At 45.8% G+C, this 21,862-nt stretch overlaps 2 protein-coding genes across 8 annotated transcripts in view; one reads left to right on the top strand and one right to left on the bottom strand.

Moving 5' to 3' along the window:
- LOC119466316 (uncharacterized PE-PGRS family protein PE_PGRS20-like) overlaps nucleotides 1–21,862 on the top strand; it is a 1,297,174-nt gene that overhangs the window by 353,649 nt on the left and 921,663 nt on the right. The window lies entirely within an intron of this gene.
- The window catches only part of LOC119466319 (uncharacterized PE-PGRS family protein PE_PGRS20-like), a 1,091,962-nt gene that overhangs the window by 313,395 nt on the left and 756,705 nt on the right, over nucleotides 1–21,862 (bottom strand). The gene's annotated exons all lie outside the window — the stretch shown is intronic.

Here is a 21,862-nt window from a genome sequence, read left to right on the forward strand (position 1 = left end):
TCAATCTTTAGCCTTTTCTTTCACATAGTACCACCTCTGAACCCATTGCATTGGTTCATGAGTGTTGATCTTTTTTCGCTGAGGCATTGTCATTTTTGTTGAGTCATAGTGATGACTATTACTTCTACCACCATCCATTAGTGTTTATTTCACTTAATACCCACGTCCGAACTCCTTTCAGTGGTTTTTGAGTGTTAATCTTTTTCGCTTTGTCATTTTCATTTTTTCGGAGCCGTGCTCACGACTACGACTTCTACCATCATTCTTTAGTGTTTCATTTACATAGTTCCCACGTCCGAACAAATTTCAGTGGTTCTTTTAGCAAGGCCTTCAAAATCTTAAGACGAAAGCCTTAATCATCCTCACGACTATTACTTCGACCACCAATGTTTGGCCGTTTCCATCACTTAGTACAACATCCGAACCCATTACATTGGTTTTTGAATGTTAATCTTTCGCTGAGTCAGACAATTTTGCAAAGTCATGGTCATGACTATCTATGGCTTCTAGCACCATCCTTTACTGTTTCCCTCACTGAGTATCCACGTGCGAACCCATTTCAGTGGTTTTAGTGTTGCTTTTTTGCTGAGTGAGTCATTGTCATTTTGCTTAGCTATGCTCATGACTATGACTTCTACCATCGTCCCTTAGTGTTTCCCTCACTTAGTACCCACATCAGAACTCATTTCAGTGGTTTTTCAGTGTTAAAGTTTTGCGCTGAGTCATTGTCAATTTTGCAGAGTCATGCTCATGACTATCACTTCTACCATCATCCTTTAGTGCTTCCTTCACTTACTACCCATGTCAGGACCCATTTCGGTGGTTTTTGAGTGTTAATGTGTTTTTCACTGGGTCATTGTCATTTTAGGCGGCTGTGCCATGACCTATCATATATGTTCGTCATACACTGTTGTCATACTATCCAATTTTGGTAAACAGCAAGTTAACAATACCACCATGAGAACACCAAGACCTAGCCGGCTAGATAGATACTCTCAAAGTGGCAAATGTTCGCCAAGAAACGCTGCGCATTTAATATGGATCTCGGCAGGCCATGTAATGTGTAGGATGGATAAACTCATGGACCAATACAGAATGGGTATACCAAGAGAAGGGAAGCGCATTCGAGGACGGCGGAAAACTAGGTGGAGTGATGAAATTAGGAAATTTGCAGGTGCAAGTTGGAATCAGCTAGCGCAAGACAAGGGTCATTGGAGATCGCAGGGAGGGGCCTTCGTCCAGCAGTGGAAATAAAAATAGGCTGATGGTGGTCATGATGATGATGATTATAAGGCTCATGAGACGGAAAGGCCAGCGTAGTCAGCGTTGGCGGGACCTCGATGTTCCAAAAGTGAGCCAATCAAGGCAGTTCGTGATGCCAATGAAAGACAAAGTTCATTAAGCCAGAGTGAAATAAGGTAGAGGTAATTAGGGCGAAGTTAACTATGGGAGGTTTAATTACGATATAGTACATTACGACACCCGAACTACAACCAGTGGTCGGAGTCGAACTCACGAGCTTTGGTGTTAATTAAGGCGAAATTTCATGCATGATGTGGCACCTGACAGCGACAAAAAAGTATAGCCGAGAGCTAGTACGGCTATACTAGTCAGGGTGCAACCAAATCAGGAAGGCCCACAAAGCTTCAACAAAGTCACTCCCTCACCAGAACAGGAATTGTCCTCCCTGGTGCAGAATTCAGCCGCTGCCTCCCTCATGACTCCTACAATTTAACCGTGGCCCTCAGTCCCCAGTGGCTGCGGAGCACCTGATCAAGGTGGCGGTCAGTCCTGCGACGCGGCAGATGGTGCTAAGAATCTGTGTCCGCATAGGCCGCCATTGGAAACGGTACCTGGCAACGTTCAACACGCGCACCCTATCTAGTGAGGCTAGCTTAGCAGGGTTATTTGAAGAATTATCAGGTATTGCCTGGGATATTATTGGCCTTAGTGAGGTGAGAAGAAATGGTGACACTTATAGAGTGCCTACATTTTATGTCCAATGCAGGACGAAGGCCTCTCCCTGCGATCTCCAGTTTCCCCTGTCTTGCGCTAGCTTATTCCAACTTGCGCCTGCAAATTTCATAACTTCATTATGCCACCTGTTTTCTGCCGTCCTCCACTAGCGTCCCTTCTCTTGGTATCCATTATGTAACCCTAATGGTCCACCGGTTATCCATCCTACGCATTACGTGGCCTACCCAGCTCCATTTCTTTCGCTTAATGTCAACTAGAATATCGGCTATCCCCGTTTGTTCTCTGATCCACACCGCTCTCTTCCTGTCTTTTAACGTTAGTCCTAAGATTTTTCGTTCCATCGCTCTTTGTGCAGTCCTTAACTTGTGCTCGAACTTCTTTGTTAACCTCCAAGTTTCTGCCCCATATGTTACCACCGGTAGAATGCAATGATTGTACACTTTTCTTCTCAGCTACAGTGGTAAGCTCCCAATTAGGATTTGGCAATGCCTGCCGTATGCACTCCAACCCAATTTTATTCTTCTGTAAATTTCTTTCTTATGATCAGGGTCCCCTGTGAGTAATTGACCTAAATAAACGTACTCCTTTACAGACTCTAGAGGCTGACTGGCGATCCTGAATTTTTGTTCCCTTACCAGGCTATTGAACATTATCTTTGTCTTCTGCATTTTCATCTTCAACCCAATTTTTATACTTTCTCGATTAAGGTCCTCAATCATTTGTTGTAACTCGTCTCCATTGTGGCTGAATAGGACAATGTCATCTGCAAACCGAAGGTTGCCGAGATATTCGCCGTTGATCCTCACTCCTAAGCCTTCCCAGTCTAAGAGCTTGAATACTTCTAAGCATGCAGTGAATAGCATTGGAGCGATTGTGTCTCCTTGCCTGACCCCTTTCTTGTTAGGTAACTTTCTACCTTTTCTTGTGGGAAACTAAGGTAGCTGTGGAATCCTTGTAGATATTTGCTAAGATATTCACGTAGGCCTCCTGCACTCCTTGATTACGCAATGCCTCTATGACTGCTGCTATCTCTACTGAATTAAATGCCTTTTCATAATCTATTAAAGCCATATACAGAGGTTGATTGTACTCCGCAGATTTCTCGATTACCTGATTGATGACATGAATATGATCCATCGTAGAATATCCCTTCCTGAAGCCAGCCTGTTCTCTTGGTTGGCTGAAGTCAAGTGTTGCCCTGATTCTATGGAAATTATCTTGGTGAATATTTTATACAATACTAGAAGCAAGCTAATGGATCCGCAATTCTTCAATTCTAAAACAAATATGCCCCCACATAAATTTTTATTATACCACAGTTTGATTATTTGCATTTCTCTGAAATGTTCTTCGGGGGGCATATCGCCGCGACAAGAAAGCAGCGTGCCATGCAATTATTATAACCACCATTACACGTATTTTTCCTTTAATATGATTCACTTGCTGGTTTGGAAATCACAAGCGAGGGCAGTTGATTTCGTAGCGTCGAATGATGCAACTGTGTAGCGTTCTTGCAAGAAGTGATATTATCTATTGCGCATTTCCTAACTGAATCACATCCCAGAAAACCTCCTAGGTTATATTCACAGGCATCGCCTCTTTGAATTAAAATACAAGGAAAAGAAAGCAAGCAGGGTGAAATCTCGCCTTTGATGTGTCTGTCTGCACCAAAATGCTGACGTAGAGCTGGCATGCCTGCGTGCTTGGTCTAACACGTGTGCTGTCGTTATGGCTTTCGAAGTTGCGTAATATCTTGCATGCAACGGCTTTGATGGGCGCATATGTCTTCGAGAATGTGCGGGCCTCACTTGAAAGGATTCGCAAAAGAAAAGTCAAAAGAAGCCATGGATGCTTGAACATTACGTGTGAAAAGAGACAATCACTTACATAAGACGACTGGTGTATAGGGGCATTTAGAGTAGAATGAAACGCTCCAAAGCGTGTGTCCGTGGGACACGTCATAAACAGCTCGTTGTATAGCTTAGGCTGCCGAACAGACCCACGAATTACTGTGCTGCTTACGGAACAAGTACCTCTATCATGGTTTTGAACAAGAGGAATTACGATGACAATAATACACATGAGCAACTCGTAAATAAATAGAAGTCACGTGGCATGAAAAACCGTTGAACGCGGTCGTGCGCAAACTGGGTGGCGAAACAAAATTGATGGACGCTAACATAAAACGTGGTCAAGCTCAAAAGTTGGGTTAAAACGGAGTGGCACGCGTCCACCTGCAGCTCACTGGTTGGTTACGGCACGTTTGTAAGGGTATATACATCTACAAGAAGACAAGGCGGGGTATTGCGTCAAACGATCTATTCAATGTCAAAGTTTGGGCACTGGCTGCTTGTTCGCTGCCGTATTGCACCTAGGCTGTAGCGAGCAAGCGCAAGCACCATCTTAAGGCCGTGCGAAGGAGTTTGGGTTTGGGCTTCTGTTCGCAACAATGTACAAAAGCCCGTGTTATAAAAAAGCCGGACTGCAAAGAGCGGGAAGGTGCGATACCAGACGCCCTTCCTCATCCCACCGCTGTCCGGAAAATTACTTTTATTTTTAGGGCGAGCTTCCTTTCGTACTGTGACAGCGCAAGGTTTCCTCGGCCTTTTTTTTTTCGGGCAATAAGTGACTTAAGACATGAAGTCACGGAGACATAAAATTCTCCGGAAGAAACTTGCCACTCATGTCGTGACTCGGCAACTGAGCAAAGAGAAAAAATCCGCGTCTATTCCACCCTGTGAGAGTGCAGCGAAGATGGTGCGGACTTTGGGCAAGTGGCACCACCCAACAAAGTTAGACGACGTTAAACAAGCACCGCCACCACACACGACGCACGTGATGTCGTCAGGTAGGTATGCGTAAGTACAGCATGCATTCTAGTTCTTCTAGGCCGTCCGCCAACAGCGAGTGCCTTTTTGAAATAAAGAATGTTTAAAAGTAAATACGTAAAGTACGACTTACAAACAAGCTGAAGATATGATAGTTTCGGTTTGTTATTCGAATATACCAGAAAACAAATCTCTTATGCGGAAAGAGAACGAAAAAGCCCTCTTCCAGCTGCCGTTTGAGGCCCTCTCCGAGTGGCCACGGCCGCTAGGTGGCGGTACCATTACTACATACATCCTCTTTCTTGGACACTCTCCGCCTAGCGCAAGTGCCTTATTGAAGTAATTGAATTTCTCAAATTAATGATGTGTCAGAAAATCCGTACAGTATGACTTAAACCAACCTAGAAACATAAGAGCATCGGATTGTACTTCAAGTATACGAGAAAACAATTCTGTTAAGTGGAAACTGAAACACAAACCACTTTTCCAGCTGCCATGTCTTTTTATAAGCACAGCAGGAAAAGTCCCGACCAACTAGAGGCTAACACCTTCGCTGTAAAAAAGAGTGCACAATCCAGCGATTCCTTCGGCTCTAAATCCATTTACTGTGACAGCAGCTTCTTCCACACAGAGCAACACCATATTTGTTATTGTTGTTGTCGTCGTCGTCGCAGTAGTAGTAGTAGTAGTAGTAGCAGTAGCAGTAGCAGTAGCAGTAGTAGTAGTAGTAGTAGTAGTAGTAGTAGCTCTAGGAGTAGCAGCAGCAGCAGCAGCAGTAGTAGTAGTAGTAGTAGTAGTAGTAGTAGTAGTAGTAGCAGTAGTAGTTGTTGTCATAGTTGTTGTTACCACCATCTTGTCTTTTCATCCCTACTGTGCGGGATCGAATGGACAGGAAGCCAGCGGTTATAATGTTCTCCCTTGGGGAGGCTGCGGTAGAAGTTGAATGCATTGCTTTAAAATCGTAATTAGAAAAATGAAATATAGAAAATAATATCCAAATATTCCTGCATCTAGTACCTAGCCAGATCTAGCTTTACTAGTTAAGTTAAAACGCTAACCTAGCTTTTTGTTTCCATAATTCAGTTCAGTATTCATCATTCATTTAAAGCTGAAGTTAAACAAAAGTAGGATAAATCATGTCAGGTTATTAACATTTACCAGCCTCTAAACATGAGCTACTTTTTATTCACCGCGTATACCATCAGCCTAAATCGAAACGTTGACCCGAAATAACCTTTAATAACGCATGTTACGCGTAATTATATGCAAGTGCGACATTTATTTGCTCTGCAGATGGTTTCGAGGCCCCGCAAGGGCACCTTGAGTATCAAGGTGATGGTGCTTGGCGCCACCACGGACCCTTAGCCCCCATACCGAAGCTGTCATCTGCACCGTATCGAAAGGTTTTGAGGTGAAGGGTAGAAACCATGAACGGTGGCGGTCGGGGCCATGGTCAAGCTCCGGCCGATGGGCTCTTCGTCTGTGTACTAGGCGGTGAGCCCCGGGACCTTCCTGTGAATAAGATGGTGAAACACAGGTGACATTCTAGGAACCGTCGGCATATCCATATCGCATGAGTACTTTTTCTTCCAAAAAACCCCATCGGTCCCTGAAAAGGGGCCGCACCGAAGACATGTTAGACAAAACTCGAACTCAATGTGATCACTTCACACGCTTCCTGAATATACACTCTCTTGTAGACAATGACTCCGTTTCTGCAATGTCCGTTTTTGTTATCGCTAGGACCCTTGAGAAGCTGATAGGCAAAAACTATGAAGCAAAGAAACTGTCATCCGGTGATCTTCTTGTTGAAGTGTCAAAGAAAGATCATTCCGACATCCTCCTCAAGCAAAAGCAGTTCGCCCACTTACAGGTGTCCGTTACCCCCCATCGCAGTCTAAACACAGTTCAAGGCGTCATATCAGAACGTGATCTGATCCGCGAAACAGACTCTGACCTCCTCAATGGCTTCAGAGATCAAGGTGTCATCGCCCTACGCCGCATCACCATAAGGCGAAACGGTGAAGATGTAGTGACACCCCATATCGTCTTGACGTTTAATTGTTCCCGTCTACCAGACGCTGTGAAAGCAGAGTTCATTCACTGCAAAGTCCGCCCCTATGTCCCAAACCTGAGAAGATGCTTCAAGTGCCAAAAGTACCGACACGGATCCAACACATGTCGCGGAAAACTCACCTGTGCAAAGTGTGGTGCTCACGAGCATCCAACCGAAAGTTTCATTTCCACTCAAACAGAATGTCCCAACTGTCATGGGCCACACGCTGCGTACTCGCGAACCTGTGAAATGTTCCAAAATGAGAAAAACATAATTCAAATCAAGGTAACCAAAAACATAACATTCCCTGAAGCCTGGAAGAAGCTCTCGCTTCTCTCCGCAAGATCCTACGTTGACGCAGCGCGCCGGGGGGCCGGGCGGCGTCTAGTTACGGTGCGCACGCAGTACAGCTTTGCTGATGCGCGCCTTTCTCGGCCCCCCAGCAAGCAGCCATAGGCTGCACCAACCTTCCAAGTTCCAGAGGTCAACTTCTCACACTCCTCTGGAACAACACAGACAACTGAGAGGGAGTCTACCCTTCTTGACAAACCCTCATCCTTTTCCGAGTCTCCGCCGGAAGCAATGGAAATGACCCCGGGATCCTCGGTGTCTCCGACGCTGAGAGAGTCCCCCAAAGAGAGGCGGAGTTTCCTAGACTGCCTCAAAGAGAAAAAACATCCGCCAGTCAAGCCGCCTAACAAAGGCGGTGACACTAGAATAACCCGTCCCCTTATCACTCGCAAAAATGGCTGCTGAGAGCATTATACACTGGAACTGCCGAGGGCTACTCAGGAATCTGGATGACATATATCAAATACTTGCACAATACCAACCAAACATACTTTGTCTACAGGAAACACACTTAAACCCAACACGCATACCGGAAAGACAGGCAAGGCACTGCCCACTCATCGGGTGGCGTCGCTATTGTTGTGCAGAACACAATTCCCTGTCAGAGTATCACACTAGTTACCGATTTAGAGGCAGTGGCAATACGGGCTCTAACTTTTGGTAGAATAATAACTGTATGCTCCCTATATATTCCTCCGGACCATCATCTATCCGTCCAAGAATTTGAAAAACTTATTGACCAGCTCCCGGATCCATTCATGTTGGTTGGAGATTTCATTGCACACCACCCACTATGGGGATGTTCAAGAGTTGATTCCCGAGGTGCACTAATCGAAATCTGTACGGTGCACTAATCGATAATCTGTACGGAAGCGACCATTTTCCTGTTTGCTTAAAGCACACAGGAAACATAAATATGCTTGTAAATAATCATAGGAAATTTAAAGAACAGGCTGCTGATTGGAAGAAGTTCCGAGAACTCTCAAAACTGCCCAGTTCTCCAATCGTAGACCTAGGGATAGACGAATTACAATCCATGATCACTCTGCATATTATAGAAGCCGCACAGAAGTCAATCCCACAGACATCAAAAAGACACAAAACAAACGTAGGCCATGGTGGAATGCGGAGTGCAAGAATGCCCGCGAGAACCAAAACAAAGCATGGTCGAAATTCCGCAGGTATCCTACAGTTAACAATTTAATAGACTTCAAGCGTGCTAAAGCAAATGACAGGCGTATCCGACGTGCATCCAGACGGGAAAGCTGGCAGTCATTCCTCTCATCTGTAAACTCCTACACAGATACACATAAAGTGTACAACAGACTTAGAGCACTTCAAGGGCGCAGTGCTCACCCAGTGCCTCTGGTCAGCACTGCTGGTGATACACTGGAACACCAAGCAGATGCAATAGGTCAACATTTTGAATATATTTTCAGCTCAGCACATTATACAGACTCCTTCATGCGACACAAGCTAGCGGAGGAGCGGAAACCTATCCGTGATAAAAGGCCATCCACAGGAGGGTACAATAGCCCTTTCACTATGGAGGAATTGAAGGCGGCTCTGGGAACATGTGGCAACTCAGCAGCAGGCCCAGACAGGATTACTTATGGCATGCTCAAGCACATACATGAACACACCCTTATAAGCATCCTCTTTCGGTTTAATAAGATATGGTCCTTTGGGCGCCTACCCAAAGCCTGGAAAGAGGCTGTTATCATACCAATCCTCAAACAAGGAAAGGAAGCCACGCTTGCAGCAAGTTACAGGCCCATTGCCTTGACTAGTTGCTTGTGCAAGGTGTTTGAAAAAATGATAAACCGCCGCCTCGTTTATTTCCTTAAATATAACGGCCTTCTTGACCAACGTCAAGCTGGATTCAGGTCTGGTCGGTCGACAACTGACCAGCTTGTAGCATTTGAATCTTATGTCAGGGATGCCTTTATCCACAAACAACATTGTCTTTCTGTATTCTTTGACCTGGAAAAAGCTTATGACACGACCTGGCGTTATGGCATTCTCCGTGATCTGCATTCTCTTGGAGTCTCTGGAAACATGCTCAATACTATAGAAAGCTACCTCTCCGAACGCACCTTCGTGGTTCGTCTTGGAAATGCTCTATCGAACCGGTTCATACATGTGAATGGCGTTCCCCAAGGTGGCGTTCTCAGCTGCACGCTTTTCATAGTTAAAATGAACTCCCTAAGCAGTGTGTTGCCCAAAACTATCTCTTACTCTGTTTACGTTGACGATGTCCAGATCAGTTTCAAATCCTGCAACTTGGCCATTTGTGAACGGCAAATTCAGTTGGGGGTAAACAAACTCTCAAGCTGGGCAGATGAAAATGGGTTTAAATTCAACTGTGGCAAAACCGTCTGTTTACCTTTTTCTCAGCAGCGTGGCATTAGGCCAGACCCCAACGTCACACTGAACGGGCAGACCATAGCCGTTAAACAAGATCACAAATTCCTAGGCGTTGTGGTAGATAAAAAGCTCACCTTTGTTCCACATATCAAGCAGTTGCGATTGAAATGCTTGAAAGCATTGAACTTACTAAAGATCCTTTCCCATCAGAAATGGGGTACAGACCGTGACTGTATACTGAACCTTCTGAATAGCGTTGTCCTATCACGTATTGACTATGGCTCGGTAGTGTACGAATCAGCATCAAAGTGTGCGCTAAAGATGCTTTACCCCGTGTACCACCTTGGGCTCCGTCTGGCCACTGGTGCTTTCAGAACTAGCCCAATAGCCAGCCTGTATGTTGAGGCGAACAGATGGTCACTGGAACGACGAAGGCAGTGCACAAGCATAGTGTATGCCACTAAGGTGCTCTCTCATGCAGAGCATCCATCTGGTGAACTCTTGCGGGACACAAGCAACACCCAGTTGTTCTTGAGACGACCATCAGCAACGCCACCATATCCCGTTAGAGTCGCGTCACACATTGAAAGCCTGCAGATACCGGCCTCCAATCTACAGGTGGTGTCCCACAAAGACGCCATTGCGCCCTGGGAAATACACGCTGTTCACTGTGATATGTCATTTCTTGAGGTGAGCAAACATGGGCATCCGCTCGCAATAAATCAGCACTTTATGTACTTGCAGGCAAAATACAGGTGTGCCGAGTATTACACTGACGCCTCTAAGTCTTCAGCTGTCGCATGTGCCGCACATGGCCCTCAATTCTCCGAATCGAAAACAATGAACGAACATACAAGCATATTTACTGCAGAATGCTGTGGCATCCTCCTAGCCGTAAAGCACATCCTACAGAATAAACAACCAGCCTCCATCATATATACAGACTCCCTCAGTGCAGTGACTGCGTTGTCATCGGGTAAAAAGCATAAAAATCCAATAACTAATTTCCTTCTAAAATATCTCATGTCGGCTCACAAATCTAAACTTAAAATCACTGTGCTGGGTACCGGGGCACTGCAACATAGCTGGAAATGAGGTAGCTGACAGACTTGCGCAGTCAGCTGCTCTCCGTAATTCTACTGACATAGCTAATATACCCTACGAGGACCTCAGGCCACAGATTAGAAACAGAATCCGTAGGAAATGGCAAGAAGAATGGGATGGAGCAATTGAAAACAAACTGCACACAATAAAGCCATTAATAGGAAGATATGCTACCGAGAAACGCGAAAGACATAAAGAGGTTGCACTATGCAGGCTTATAATAGGACACACACATGCAACACATCCACATCTGCTAAACAGTTCTCCAGCACCGCACCGTCCAAAATGTGGTGATCGACTGTCCGTCATTCATGTTCTGATCATGTGCAAGAGGCTAGAACCAGATAGGAGACGTCACTTCCCAGAACTGTACAGAAACCAAATACCTCCGCACCCGTCCTTCTTTCTCGGCGACTACCAAATGTTTTCATTAAAAAGAGTTTTTAAGTTTTTAGCGAGTGTAGGCTTCCTACGTGCGATTTCATATTTCCATTGAACTCAGCCTTGTCTCATTCCTGAGGAAATGGCTGAGATCTTTTATCTCACATGTCAGGCGCCCCGCACTCCTTGTCCTGACAAGGACTGTTGCTAAGGCTGCGTGACCTTGTAAATGTCATACGCTTTGCCCATAATCATGAAATGTAACCATTACTCAATTATTTTAGGCCCTATACACCAATGTTTCTTATCCTTCTCTTTTACTGCCCACTAACCTGAGTCCACCATCGACCTTGTGTTTGGCGCTCTTTGGCCACAGTTGCCCTTGCGCCATAAAAATCTATCAGTAACTAACTGGTTTCGAGGCGTAGAGTAGTTTCAAGGATATACGTCTTGGCTGAATTTAGCCAATATTTCAAATACAAGCAAACTTGAAAGCGAAACAACATATGCAAGTAATATTCAATTTGTTCCCATTTCAATTTTTGCGCAGAGTACATAAATCAACCTCAAGCAGAGGAGATGGCAAAGAGTGCGCTAGAGCTAGCGCAGTAAAAATAATTAAAGAAGAAGCGAAAGAACTCAGCTGCGCGTTCTTACTGAAACCTCTAACCGAACAGTATATTTTCCAGAGGCCTACGTAGCTCTGACCCCGAGACAAGAGTCCCTGGCGGGCAACGAAGAGGCTCATGCCGCAGCCCGAGAGCATACAAGCCAGGCTTTTCTATCAGAGGGCACCAAAAAGGCGACGATGCCGGAAGACATCCCCGAATATGTACACCTGTATTCTAGAGCACCATAGACTCGAAAGAAGAAAGCACCCACTACCTCAACTAATACTCAACAGCAAAGACGCTGCTATTTTAAGAACACTACAAGCGAACCACTATTTTAACAGTATCTTATTGCATAGGGTATCTCTAACGCAATTTCCGTACCTCTGCACCTCTGCGGAGTCCCGGGCACCCTGCGCCACATGGTAAAGGAGTGCAGGGGACCCGCTGGAACCCTGCAAGAACTGAAGACGGGATATGGTGCAATAGTCGAAGAAGAGGACACAGAAGGGGACAATGAAGTACTGTGGAAGGTCATGCTATCATGTCCAGCCAATGATGATGAGCGAAAGCTGGTGGACCGGGCCAGGGTGGCAGCAGGAGCCCATGGATTCCTGGCATGAGAAAGCCGCCCACTTGAGGGAGAAAAGGGCAGATTTTTATATGTAGCTCTCTCGCTAGTTTCAAGTTTATTGCGAGTTTTCACAACACATGATTGCCGTAGCTCCGGAGCAAAAGGCGAGAATACGCATGCCTGGCTAGGCTCCTGTCGACACCAGCACAGCAGACGACAGTGAAAATAAAATAAAATAAAAAAACGTATATATATATATACCTAACACCCACCAGCACACACACACACTCACATATCACTACAGCACAATAAGTATAAATAATGCAAAAAAGCAATAAATGAACAGTAAATGAATGATGCTACAGATGCAGAATGGGCAAAGCAAAATGACAAGAAAAAGTCTTCCAATACATGTAATTGCATATCAGTCGACCAGTAGTAAAGGTCATCAAATACAGTTTCGATTTCTTTCTTAATGTTGAAGGAGTTGGCGATTAATGCATAATATCAAATAAAGCATGCTAATTAATAAGTAAATTAAGAATCTTCCGCTGTAATAGACTATTGCCGTAGTCCTGGTTTTCACCTTAATAAAGTTCTTAGCTCTTAAGATGTAATTAGTTGTGGTATTGTTGTATTTAGAAGGAAAAGTTCTCACGGTTACTTGTGAATTATAAACATGCCTTTTCGGTTAACTTTGGTTTCTATAGACTGCTGACATTCAAAATACTGTCTCGGTGAAAGTACTCAGAGTTCTGTTCATACATTGATAGGTTATGAACAATACGCGCACACTTTTGCTTCATTCGGAATAGTTTCCATGTTAGCTTTAGAAGTGACGCCCCAGATAAGTAGACAGTAGTGGAGTCTAAAATGAATAGTGGAAAAGTGCAGCTACCGCTTAAAGGGACACTAACAAGAAACAGGAAGTTCAGCTGGAATAAAAGAGAGACCTTCAGCAATGCATGCAGTTTTGGTTGGGTGCACAAATATGACTTATTAGTGTAGAAATTAGTAAACAAAGCCCAAATATCTATTCAATTTCTCTCACTGCAGATTCGGCGCTGAAGCAGTGTCGTCACGCATTTCAATGCTCTCATCGAATAAAGGGGCGCCATGATATGTCACCGCTTGCGTAAGCGGCCGAAGCTCTGGCTGCATCATAGGCTGCATAGCCGCTGCATTTACGTTCGTTGAGACTTTTGCTTAGGTGTTCTGTGTCCGCGATGGATACCGTTGCTCAGTGGAACCCTGCCACGAAGAGCTCGTCTGGGAAGCAGGACTGCATTTCAGCAACTTAGTGAAACGGAGCGCGAAATGATCCGCTCCGCGAGTGTTTCCGCGTACGATGGTTTGGAGCCGCCGGCCACGCCGACGAAAAGCGAAGCCTCGTTTTCGTCGAAGGAAGGCGAGGTGTCCGGTCCGCTAGGCGAAGACGTTCCCGATAGAACAAGCGCAGAAAGCTGTGCGCGTACTCGGTATAGTTTTTTCGTGTCTTTTTTTAATGACATTCAGCACTTACCGAGCCGCCAGTTTGCTGCTGCAAGGGCACTAGTAGGGGATTTGAAGAAGGCGACAATGAGGGAACAGTTGCTCGAGAAAGGACTGACCTCTTGGCTACGCCAATAGACTTTTCTGGGGCAGGATTATACACATAATCCGAGGGCGAGAAATGCAGAGAGCACAGCATCGGTTTCTCTGGATTTTTTTGTTTTATCATCGGCAGATTACTGTGCCATTACAAACGCCGGGGCTCATCGCGCGGCACCACCTGAAAGGTCACAGTCGGGTCAACACTGCCGCTGCCCCTGAACAAGCACCTGACGCCATTTATACAGCTTTAAACCAGCACACACGGAGCATTTTCTGGCTGTTTCTCGCGAAGTCAGCGTTTTTCAAGCCACGCAACACGCAACCAAACACTGCAACACTGTAGCGCGGAACGCGCGCGATGATGCATAGATCGAAAACGAAACTATCACGACCGCATGTAGCGCTATGTCATTTTTTTATATATTTAATTTTGCGTTAAACTTGGACTTCCTCGCTTGAAACTGTTTAAAAAGTTGGAAATGCTGTTTATGTAGGTTTAGGTGTATTTCATTTTGCTTTTATCTTAACAGCGACAAATCGCTGTCGATAAATAGCGACCGGGCTGCGTTTGTGATCTGCGACGTCACGAACGTGTAGTGCGGGAAATACGACAGGGCGTCAGCACCTATCCTTCAGTTTTGCACTTTTTTCTCACTTAGTTAACCTCTGTTCGCAGTAAGCATGGCATGACTGGGATCGTGCAAAGATAATCTACCATTAAAGCTCAACTTCCGGCTTCTCTTTAGTGTCCCTTTAACTTCTAAAGGTAATTGTGCTATGCTACGTTTAATATAACTTTCTTGGTGCATCAACCATACATTTTTATGGAAGAGTACACCAAAGAACTTGAACTCGGAAACCTTCTCAAGTGGTTGCGATTGAAGTATTAAAGATGCAAACCTAACTGGCTTGTTGATACGACCATAAACATTATACTTTTTTAGTGTTTAGGCTTAGCTGATTAGCCGATAACTACACCGAAAGAAAATTTAAGCAGTTAATAACAAGTGGACTTAGAATAGTGATGTTATCAGAGGAGGATGAGGAATAAACTTTAATTGTGTAGCAGATTTGTGAGACCTAAGCATCTCTACCTAGATGACGGCCTCGAGCCCTTGGGCTCTGGCGGCATCTTCGGCCTGCTGGATTGCCTTAAGTTGGTCTTCCGGTGCAGAGCTGAGCAGCGCGGTCTCCCACTGCTCTCTGGTCTTGTGGGTTTTATTCTGTGTGGGTGTTACAGGACAAGCCCAAGCCATATGTTGTAAGTCCGCCCTTTTTTGACAGAATCTGCATCTATCGGTGTCAAGATCTGGATAGTAACGGTGGTAGGCCACCGGGTTCGGATATGTTTCGGTTTGCAACAAGGGCGATGCTGTCGCTTGCCGTCTACTTAGCTAGGAGTGTGCCGGGTGGAAACGGGCCCTGCCCAATTTATAGTGTTTGGTTATCTCGGTAACGCTGGTCATCCGGTCTCTCTCCGTTCCCAGTATTTGCATGCCACCTGCACGGTCCGTCAGTTTTCGAGCCAGGTTGTGTGCTACTTCGTTCCCGCGAAGGGAGGAGTTTACGGGTGCCCATATAATGAAAACATCCCGATCTTCACGAAAGTTGGCTGAAATTCTTAGCGCTTCCGGCGTGATTCTTCCTTTGGCATAGTTCTTGACGGCGGTCTTGGAGTCGCTGACTATGTTGTTGGCCTCCATGGAGGCTCTTGCCAGTGCTAAGGCACCCTCCTCCGCCACCTCAGCCTTTCCTGTTTTTACAGTGCCACCAACTCTGGAGTCACCTTCTAAACTGGTAGCAACTATCGACATACTCTCTCTATTTGTGTACTCCGCCGCGTCCACATAAACCACGTCCCTAGCACTACGGAACCATTTGTGGAGAGCTCTCGCTCTTGCGATTCTTCTATCTTCGTTAAACTCCGGGTGCATGTTTCTGGGGATCGGGAGTATTGAGAAATGTTTCCTTATTTTCCTTGGGATGTCTCCCCGCAGTCCATGCTGTGCTTCGTAGGATACTCTGATGTCGTCTAAGATGTGTCTGCCCGTCAAACTCTGCGTAAGTCTTTCATACTACGCCACTCTCTGGGCCTCAAGAAGTTCGTCTAATGTGTTGTGCGCGCCGAGTGCTAGCAACCAGTCGTTTGACGCATTAGCTAGAAGTCCAAAGGCTTGCTTATACGCCCTTCTAATGATACATTCTATCTGGGCTTTCTCCGCAGCGTAGAGCTTAAGGTAAGGGACCACATATACAATACGACTGATTACGAATGTTTCTGTTAATCGAATAAGATTGTGCTCTTTCATGCCATAGTTCCTGTTTGATATCCGCTTTATTAGTCTAATTGTTTGGTGAACACTATTATCCAGTAGTCTAATGGTTTCTGCAATATTACCGAGTCCCTGGTCATAATATGCGAAGTCTTATATGCGGTGTCCCAGTATTCTTAGGCTCTCCACTATCGGTATCCTGGTGCCTTCTACTGTAACCACAATGTTCGACCTTTCCTTAATCCTTTTTCGACCTCTGAATCTGGGTGTATAGAGCATGAGTTCTGATTTTTGAGAGGATCATCGCCGTCACTTGTCTCTGATGTAGCGTTCGACCGTGTTTAGTGCTGTTTGGAGGATCTCTTCCACATGCCCATCGCTTCCAGCCGCCACCCAGAGGGTAATGCCGTCCGCGTATAGACTGTGTCCGAGTCATATTTTTTCCAGTCTCGCAGGAAGACCAATCATTGCCACGTTGAATAGAAAAGTGGGTAGGACCGACCTCTGCGGAGTACCCCTATTAGCTAGTTTTATCTCCTCCGATTTGGTTCCCGCAGTGTAATCTTTGCCGTACGACCCGTCAAGAAGTCTTTGATGTACGCGTATTTTTTACGTCCTACATCCAGCTCTTGGAGATTTTGTAGTACTGCCTTGTGCGTGACAGTGTCAAAGGCCGCTGTTAGATTGAGCCCTAGTATCGTCTTGGTATCTAGAGTTTTCGCGCCCGCATCTATAATGTGATGTTTCAGTGGAGCATAATATCCTGCGTCGATAACTTTGGTCGAAATCCAACCATGCTATGTGGGTAAAGCCCTCCATCATCCATATAGCTCGTGAGGCGTGTGAGAACCGACATGTTCCAGCAGTTTACCGACGCAGGATGTTAGCGATATGGGCCTGAAGTTTGTAAAGTTGTAAGTGTCTTTCCAGCTTCGGTATAAAAGATTATTTCCAGGCTGCTTTCCATTGACTTGGAATGTCCCCTTGGTCCCAACACTTATTCATGTAGTCTGTGAGAGCTCGGATGGATTCATCGTCGAGGTTTCTGAGCATTTTGTTGGTTATCCAATAAGGCCCTGGTGCAGATTTCGGGTTAAGTCTGGTAAGTTCATATCAGACTTCTGCCTCCGTAATGGGGGCATCGAGATCAGGATTCTCATTACCGCTGTAATCCGCGAGCCTTTCTCTATTCGCATCTCCAACGTACATCTTTTGGAGTTCTCCAAGAGCTCTTCTTCTGTACCTGCGTAGCTGTGTATAACCTTCTGTACATTGTGTCTTTGTACAGTTTTTGTACTCTCGGCATCCAAGAGGCATCGTAGAATGTTTCATGTCTTGGGCATACCCATTTGCCTCTCCATCGAATTGCACGTGGCTTCCCAATTTTGTTGGGTTAACCTATTCGCATAAACTTCGATTTCCTTGTCTAATTCCGCAATTATATTCCTTAATTTCCGATTATGTTTTTGCTTTTTACAATCTTTTCAGCATAAATCCTTTCGCTTCCCACGTATGCAATAATCTGCTATCCATCTCCTCTATCCTTGCCTCTTTTGGAACAGTTTTGGTAGCTCGTTTAACAGTTTGTTGCAGTTTCTCTGCCAATTTCTCGATGTCCGTTATATTCTCTTCCGCATCTTCCTTTCGGATTTTGCGGAATGAGTCCCATTCTACAAGTTTCAGTTCTCTACCCCTCTTTTTCTTTAGGCCTGCTTGTACCGTTGTGACGACGATGTAATGGTCACTACCTAAGCTTTCCTGCATGTTTTTCCATCGAGAATCTACTACATTTTTCGTAAACGTGAGATGTGCTGTCGTCTCCTTGCTTACACTGTTTCCTATTCTAGTGGGTGCTTGAGGATCAGTTATGAGCCTTAGTCTTTCGTGCTGAGCGTCTGCCCATAGGCTTCGGCCCTTAATGTTCTCTAAGCTGTATCCCCAAGCAGACTGTGGCGCGTTAAAATCGCCGACCACGACTAGCACCTGTTTGTCGGCTACGCTCAATGTTTTGCGGAAAAGTGGACCGAATTTCAGATTGTGCCGGGGTGGACTGTATATGCTCAAAATAAATAGACTTCCCGCTTCTTTGCGGGAGGGAATTGTAGACAAACATTTGTATCATCTGCATATAACACAATATGGGGTGTTTCTGGTATTGCCACGGTATCATTGAAATAAAGCGGAAAATGGTAGGACCTAAAATGTAACCCTGCGGGACGTCGAACCTAATATCTCCTCAATCTGATTTCATGGTGGTATTTCTTATTGTATGCTAGTATGCTGGTAAGCCATCGTTATGCCATTGTCATCGTGCACTCGTCGTCATCCCATTCTCCTCGAGCCATTGGCACACCATCATCGTTATTGCGTCGTCGTCATGCATACGTTGTGATGGACCAACAAGTTGCAGAACAAAATTGACAGGGCTTAAGTTATCCCTAAGATAACTTGAAGACTACAGCCGAAGTGCCTATGCGTTAAAGACGGACACATGACACCCCCCCCCCCCCGCCCTACTTAATTCGCTTTGTCTACTTCGTTTAGTATGCCTCTTAATTCACTTACTCATCTTCTGAATTCGCTAAGGCATCCCCCGTGATTCGGTGAGCGAACTTCGCTTAGTCATCCCCTTAATTCCAAAGGTCGAGGGTTGGATTCCCACACAAGGTCCTGGACTAAAGTGCCTTAATAACTCTATCATAATTACATGTGTCTCCGTTAACTTCACCTTAATTACCGCCAAAGGTGGTGCGTTCGACTCTCACTAAGGGTCGACGCTTCGTATCGTTTTTGTACATTTCGTGTCGAGGACGAGTTTTCGCTAAAGGTCGACTGACTAATGAGACATGTAAGGCTTTCGTCTTAATAATCTGTCTCGGCAATTCGGCGAGGTTGATCGCACACGTTGTTTAGAAAACCAGAATAGGGCAGCCTGATCTGCTGCAGCTAAACACCTTCACGGAGCTACAAGCGCAGTACGCGGCGTGGGGTCTATAAGATGACGTCACAGGTTAGAGGGCGCCACTGAGACTCTTCTAGTGAAACTGCCCGCGTGTACATCATCTCACTTTGCCTTCCGCCTTCCCTTGAGCGCACGTTTCCACTCTTGAAGCACTAACATAATTCGAAACGCTACTATAGCTTAATCCTCTATCTTGAAACAGCGGTACCGGGTATGCGGCCGAAACTAAATGAACAAGAAGAAATTGATGAAACCAGCATGATGCGTCGATTCTAGGAAGCGGAAATATTATCGTAACTGTTTTGAAGCTGAAATGCGTCTTGACTTTGAATAGAAAGGGAAAAACAGGAAATGAAGCAGAGCAGCTCCTCCAAGGTATCTAATGCATAGACACGCAATCTTTATATATTCTGCCAAAATAAAACGCGAATATTGCAAGTGTTTCCGTGCATCAGCGATCTCAAGAATGCGCTCGATTGCGAAACGGACGCTGCGCTATTTTCACAGTGGTCTAATCAACACAGCCAACTTGCATTGGTGGGAAGCAGCTCGATCGAACCAAGCGGCGTTCGATGAAGAATGGTGCCACCGATTGTACGTAGTCAAGCGAATTACGGCGAAAGCAGCTGGGGTGTTTGAAGAACCTTCTACAACTACACGCGCAAATTTCCCACGCGGATACTCGATTCCAAAGCAAGCTCCTAAATTTGGCGCAGTAGATGCGCGCTATCCGTTTAATATTCACTCGTCTTTTCGTCTGTTAACGATTTCTGTGTGTGTAGGATAGTATGAGATTAGAATCTTGAAAGACGCTAAATTAGTGCTTCCGTTTTTTTACGTAATACATGGATAGAAGAAGTATCCCTTGTCCTCGCATAATGCGGGTAACGAAAGACCGCCGTGGATTTGTAATTTACTTTCGCATTACATACTTATGCGGTATAAAAGACATATCAACTCTATTGACCTAACGAGAAGACGATGACCAAAGAACGTACTTGGCAGGCTATTGTGAGAGCTTTCACGCTTTTAATATTTTACACGAACAAGAGCTTCAGCGGCAGCGGTGAAACCGGTTCTGCATGCGTCAGTGGGCGACAGTTTATAAGCAGCGTCACTCAAAAGAAGCGCGCGCATGTATCGGCTAGTATCAGCTGCCAAGAGTGGCGAAAGTAAGAGCCGGTACTCCTACCCCCCGCACACCATCCTGCCGGGTTTTCCCCTCCAAAACCACTCTTTCACCCGCGCAATACAGTCCACGATCACCACATGCCACGAAGTACATCACTTAGTCCGACGAGTGGTCAAGCGGCGCGGCCGCCTCGACGTATGCACAGCCAATCAATTGTAACAGCCTTTGCCTTGAACAAAGTCCTTTATTATCTATCATACTGCACACTTACGCAGACACAAATGCATCGCATTCAACCGGCTTTAAACAGTCTAAATAAAGCTGGCCTACATCTTCCCCCACACGATTCCCCAGCCAAACTATACGCAGCAGGCCTATTTCTTCCCCTCCACAGTGATCGATAACTTGGCCGCGGATTCAGCTCTGCGCAGGAACATTGGCTACTGCAGCGGGCTGGCATCCGGCCTATTGACTTCCCGCTGTACACCCCTCAACGACCCCCTCCCAGCAACCTCCACTGTGCCCTATTGTATCTAATATGACCCCAGATCTTCATGAGGGACGACGACAAGCGCGCGCTCACTTCCACGACCCTTTCCCAGCGGACACTGTTACATGCTACGGCCACACACATATGCACGTGCGGCCGGCCACCTGCATCGAAAACGGTGTGATCCGCCGCGGCGCACCAGCCGGGGACATAAAAAAAGCATTAAAAAAGCCAGGCATCGGCATAGAAAATTTGTCAGGAACGCGCTCGGAACGCCGTCGCGCGTTGAAGTTGACGCGTCCCAACCCCGTCAGCTAGCGAGGACATAAGACCAACCCGCATAGGCAATAGGGTGAGTCAAAACATCCGCCTGATTTAACGTTCACCAGGAACATAGACAATGCCATCTTGGACAATACGGAACCTAACGTTGCGAGTGATCATTACATTATCTCCATTACGGTACCCTCCAAAGGCTACAAAGGAACAAAGATAAAAATTAGGCACACTAAATAGAACGTTTTCCGGTATGTTCGGAATAGACGTGAACCCTCACCCATTACAAACCTTGAAGTGTGGATATCCACTCTTTTCAAAGACGCAGCTAACTCAACCACGGAGTTAAAGCAGGAGAGAGACGGGCCAGCTCCTGATGCTAAATGGTTCCACTGTGGTCTCGCCAGTAGTGCTTACGCTGGCTCGCGCAAGAACACAATCGTGGCCTGCGCAATTGCCTCGCGCAACTCGAAAGGGATATCGAGAAGTACTCACGCAAGCTCAGTCAGGAACACTGGCACCAGCTATGTGACCGTCTTAATGGCCAGCTAGGATGCAAAAACACCTGGTTCCTGCTTAAACACCTGCTTGACCCCACTCAGGCTAGAACACCATCACAAAAGAACCTTCAAAGGATCATACACTCCTGCCCGGGAGATAATGATGCCCTCTTTGAAGCTCTAAAAAACCGCTACATAATACAAGCACCGATATTCCCCTGCCCGTAGCTTACAGCGGAAAACAGGGAATTGGACAATGAAATTATGGAATCTGCAGTACCTGCTGTCCTGAAGAGCATCAATACTACAGCGGCGGCTGGCGAGGACCGTATCACAAATAAATAGCTATGTAACCTAGACGAGCAGTCGGTTACCGAAATCACCAAC

This window comes from Dermacentor silvarum, chromosome 10 (assembly GCF_013339745.2).
Source record: "Dermacentor silvarum isolate Dsil-2018 chromosome 10, BIME_Dsil_1.4, whole genome shotgun sequence".
NCBI lineage: Eukaryota > Metazoa > Arthropoda > Arachnida > Ixodida > Ixodidae > Dermacentor > Dermacentor silvarum.